This window comes from Solanum dulcamara, chromosome 9, assembly GCF_947179165.1.
Source record: "Solanum dulcamara chromosome 9, daSolDulc1.2, whole genome shotgun sequence".
In the NCBI taxonomy this organism is placed as follows: domain Eukaryota; kingdom Viridiplantae; phylum Streptophyta; class Magnoliopsida; order Solanales; family Solanaceae; genus Solanum; species Solanum dulcamara.
The window spans coordinates 24,173,707-24,179,706 of NC_077245.1; positions in this window are offsets into that span (position 1 = coordinate 24,173,707).

The following is a 6,000-nucleotide window of genomic DNA, read 5'->3' on the forward strand; positions in this document are numbered from 1 at the left end:
TTGGAGACTTCAAATTTTTCTACCTGGTCCAAACATGATCTAGTCTAGGAACTTTTGAGGTATTACAATATCTCCTCCCCGAGAATATTCATACTCAAATGGAGTCGAAATAAGTTTAAAAGAATAGGGGATGAGATTTTGCAACCCAAAACTGAAAAACTGAGCATGAAAACTAATGGAGTGACTGACTTTGAGCTAAAACATGAAAACTAGGCTGATTTCATGAACATGCATACATACTAAAATATGAGAATAACTGAATGACATGAAAATAACTAAGGGGCATGAATCTGAAAGAGAATACCATGGAGGAACTATTACCTCATGATGGGACTGAACTAGAAGGAACGAGATTAGGTACTTGGCCATCATAGCTGCTTCGATTTCCTAAGTAGGTCCCTCAACTAGGTGATTCCTCCAAAGGAGTTTCACTGAAGCAACTTCTTCATTTCTCAACTTATGAACCTGACGGTCAAGAATCTCAACTGGTACCTTTTTGTAAGAGAGACTTTCCTTCACACTAACACTCTCTGAAGGCATAATTTCTATCAGATCACGAATGCACTTTTTTAACAAGGACACATAAAACACTGGATGCACTGATTCCAATTCTGAGGGCAAATCCAACTCATAAGCCACCTTATTAAAATGTCTCGAAATTTGATAAGGACCAACATATCAAGGACTGAGCTTCCATTTCTTATCTAAACTCACCACACCCTTCATAAATAAGATTTTTGAATAGTTCCAATCATCAACTTTAAATTAAAGTTCTTTTTTTCTCACATCGATATATGATTTAAGCCTACTTTGGACAGTTTTCAACCTGTCTCTAATAAGTCAAACTTTTTCCATAGCTTCATGAACTGACTCAGACCCTATTAAATCCACTTTACCAACCTCAAAGCAGCCTATAGGAGACCTATACCTCCTACCATAAATCATCTCAAATGGAGCCATCTAAATACTAGAATGGTAACTGTCATTATAGGCAAACTCAATCAAAGGCAAATAACTATCCCAACTACCTGTAAAGTCGATCACAAAAGCTCAACATATCCTCCAAAGTCTGAATAGTCTTTTCAGCCTAGTCATCAATCTGTCATTGCAAAGTTATACTGAGCTTTACTTGAGTACGAAGACCTTTTTGGAAAGATCAACAAAACTGAAAGGTAAACTATGTATTCCTTGTATGAGATAATGGCAATGGAACTCCATGTAATCTAACCAACTCCTGAATGTAAAGTTTATCATAATCCTCTACTAAATAGAAAGTCTTAACTGAGAGAAAATATATTGCCTTAGTCATCTGGTCTATAACCATCCCAATGGAATTATACTGTCGATGCATGTAAGGCAAACCTATAATGAAGTCCATATTCAAATCTTCTCACTTCCAAGTAAGAATACCAATATTCTGAGTCAAACCACCTGGTTTCAGATGCATAACCTTAACATGTCGGCAATTTAGACACAATTGGCTAGAAACTCTATAATATCCTTCTTCATGACATTTCACAAATCAAATTCCCATAAATCATAATATATCTTAGTGGCTCCCGGGTGAATAAAATATCGAGAACTATTAGATTTTGATAATATCTATAGTCTCAAGGCCTAGATTTGCAACGACAATCGGGATTACAAGGAATCTCAACCAAGCCATCTTAGCATACATCACATACATAAGGTAAAGAAACATAGCAAGGTAAGCGGAAGTAACAACTCAAAAGTTGAGTCTAAGAGATAGAAATACTCAATACGTGTCCAAAATGGACTACATCCAAGTAACGTATAAATATGCCTCTAAGTTTTATACTTGATGGGGCTTAGGACAATCTCCTACCTCACCAGAATCATGAAATAAAGTCAATGTAACAATACGAAAAGAAGGTCATATCCTCAATGGAATGAGGACTCACCAACTCTTTGACAACTAAAGCAACTCTATCCACGAAGAGGATGATCGACGCCCTCCTATACTAAATAAGACAATGTAATGTAGGCAAAATATGCATTAGTACATATAAGGTACTAAGTATGTGAGACATGAAAGAATAAGTAAAGGAACATGAGCAATATGACATAGGATGCATGACCAATATAATGAACATGAGCAAAGCTTCAACGCATTTGGAAACATATGGAAACTTATGGTCAATGCATCATAAAACTTTATAGTAAATCTCATAACTTAACATTCAACTTGTGTGGGATAGGACCTTTAACCAACATGTTAAGACCATGCCAACTATAACATAGAATCCAATGATACCTACACCGAGAAGGGAGAGGCTACCTTGCCAGGGTATACTCCGTCATGGTACTCAACTCAACTATGCTATATGTAGATCCACTAGTTAGGCCATAAATGTAATCCTACGTGTGCAATTTAGTTTGGGACTTTAGGTTACTACTAGGATCTCCTTAGGTAACTAACTGCATTACCGGATTGAACCCCATCTAAAAGTCCTCTCGGTTCTTAGTCAATATCCCAACGAAACTCATTAAAACATGATCATTAACATTATAGGGAAATATTGTAACTACCTATCAATACATATTTACAAAATATTTAGAAGTAGCTCATTAACTTTAGTGATTCATAAGAATCCATAACTTCGGTGAGAATTATCCTTATCACCATATTAAACATTATTGTGTGAGAAATGTACTTAGTACACCATAATAACTTTCTTAGATCATAATTGGTCATCATCATAACTTCATCGTTAAATCATAATCTCAACTTTATTCCTGATAACCTTCTTTAATCATCATTGAACTCATAATCAATTCATGAAAATCAGTTTGACTTCATAATCATAATTGAAAGTAGCTTTATGCATGACATTCATAATACAACTTAAAATCATGAAATTTATGTAGAAACATTCTTAGAATAATCATTGATAACAATTCAAAATAAAATTGAAACCGCCCAATGCAATTCATCAAAATTAGGGTTAGAAATTGATTAAAAATTTGAGGAAACTTTGAGAAACTTTTAGGACTCCATAGGTGAAAGGAACCCATAGATCAATCCCCACATACCTTGATTTAATTCACTTAGAATTGGAGAGGAAACCTTAATGAAAATTTAAAACCCTAGCTTTAAACTTGAAGAGAAACGTTGGGAGGATTGAGTTCTTATATTAGAGAATTTTAGATGAATGATTTTAGAATGAGGGAAATTTCAAAGGATTAGGTAGATATAGGCTTGAACTTAGCCATAATTGTGTCTAGGTTCATTGAATTGAACTTGAGAAATAACGAAATTACCCTTTATTAAATTTAAAATTTGACCCTACAAATTGGTTCCTACAAATCATAGTCGAAATGACGAGTCGTCCAGGTTTGAGAAAAGGTCCTGAATTTGAGTCTCTGAAGTTTCACCTACGAGTCATGATTACGACTCATCATCACGATCATGAGTCATCTACTTGACTCATCTTGTAAGCCTAAAAACTTGCAAGTTTAAGGTTCTCTGAAGTTTGGTTACAAGTCCATGTTATGACTCGTCGAATGGGCTACGAGTCATAATGTTAAGTTGTAGGACCTCTCTTTGAGTTTGGTCATAATCAACCACTAGAGTGAACTCTATGACTCATCCCTACGAGTAGTAGGAATGACTACGAGTCGTAAAGTGACTTGTAGAACTGAAGTCAGTCAAACATTTTGAAGATTTCCTTTGGGTTCCAACTTTTTGACTTCCAGGGTCTTACAATATCTCCCCCTTGGGAACATTCCTCCTCAAATGAGATGAAATTATCATAGGAAATACAAGGAAGGAGGACTAGCAACCAACATAAACATGATGCCACCTTAAAATGCATACAGCATGAAAATTTCAAACTTTAACATAAAACAAGACTTAAAATCAACTTTCATGAACATGTATGCATATGAATGACATAGGAGGAACTGAATACGTAAGAGTTCAATTAACTTAAATAAGAAAAACCTACTACGTTAGGCTTGAGTAGAGGGATAGAGGTACGAGTATCGTTTCATCATATCTTCCTCCGCTTCCCAAGTAGCACTCTCTACTTGTTAATTCCTCCACAATACGTTGACGAACACAACCTCTTTGTTCCTTAGCTTTATCATTTGACGGTTTAAGATTTCCACCAGAACCTCCTCATACATCAAATTCTCTTCCATACTCACATCTTCCAATGGTACAATGGAATACGAATCACCCATGAACTTTCTCAACATTGATACATGAAATTACGGATAAACCATAGCTAATTCAAATGGCAAATCTAAATTATAAGCCACCTTGCCAACACATCTCAATATTTTATAAGGTCCAATGTACCTTGGACTCAATTTCGCTTTCTTACTAAAACGCATTACGCCCTTCATGGGTGAAACCTTCAAATAGATCCAGTCATCTAACTCAAATTCAAGATCTCTTTTCCTAACATCCGAATAGGACTTTTAACGATTTTGAGCCGCTTTAACCTCTCCCTTATGGGTCTTATCTTTTCCATAGCATCTATTACCAAATCTGGACCAATCAAGTCCATCTCTCCCACTTCAAGTCATCCCACTGGGGACCTACATCTTCTTCTATACAATGTTTCAAAAGGAGCCATTAAGATGCTAGAGTAATAACTATTATTGTAGGCAAACTCAATCAATGAAAAATGCTCATCCCAACTTTCTTTAAAATCAAAAACACATGCCCTCAACATTTCCACTAAAGTTTGAATATTCTTTTAGCTTGTCTACCTAATCCTTTGAAATTTCCCTCATTCTAAAAATATTCATCTAAATTTCTCTAACGTAAGAACTCAATCCTCCCAACGTTTCTCTTCAAGTTTAAAGCTAGGGTTTTAAATTTTCATTAAGGTTTCCTCTCCAATTCTAAGTGAATTCAATCAAGGTATGTGGGGATTGATCTATGGGTTCCTTTCACCCATGGAGTCCTAAAAGTTTCTCAAAGTTTCCTCAAATTTTTAATCAATTTCTAACCCTAATTTTGATGAATTGCATTAGGCGGTTTCAATTTTATTTTGAATTGTTATCAATGATTATTCTAAGAATGTTTCTACATAAATTGCATGATTTTAAGTTGTATTATGAATGTCATGCATAAAGCTACTTTCAATTATGATTATGAAGTCAAACTGATTTTCATGAATTGATTATGAGTTCAATGATGATTAAAGAAGGTTATCAGGAATAAAGTTGAGATTATGATTTAACAATGAAGTTATATGATGATCAATTATGATCTAAGAAAGTTATTATGGTGTACTAAGTACATTTCTCACATAATAATATTTAATATGGTGATAAGGACAATTCTCACCGAAGTTATGGATTCCTATGAATCACTAAAGTTAATGAGCTACTTCTAAATATTTTGTAAAGATGTATTGATAGGTAATTACTATATTTCCCTATAATATTAATGATCATGTTTTAATGAGTTTCGTTGGGATATTGACTAAGAACCGAGAGGACTTCTAGATGGGGTTCGATCCGATAACGCAGTTAGTTACCTAAGGGGATCCTAGTTGTAATCTAAAGTCCCAAACTAAATTTCACACGTAGGATTATATTCATGGCCTAACTAGTGGATCCACATATAGCACAGTTGAGTTGAGTACCATGACAGAGTATACCCTGGCAAGAAGCCTCTCTCTTTACGGTGTAGGTATCACCAAATTCTATGGTATAGTTGGTATGGTCCTAACATGTCGGTTAAAGGTCCTATACCATACAAGTTGAATGTTAAGTTATGAGATTTGCTATAAAGTTTTATGATGCATTAACCATAAGTTTCCATATGTTCCCTATTGCTTTTAAGCTTTGCTCATGTTCATTATATTGATCATGCACCCTATGTCATATTGCTCATGTTCCTTTACTTGTTCTTGCATGTCTCACATACTTAGTACCTTATATGTACTAACACATATTTTGCCTATATTGTCTTATAATATAGGGGAGGGCATTGATCATCCTTTTCATGGCTAGAGTTGC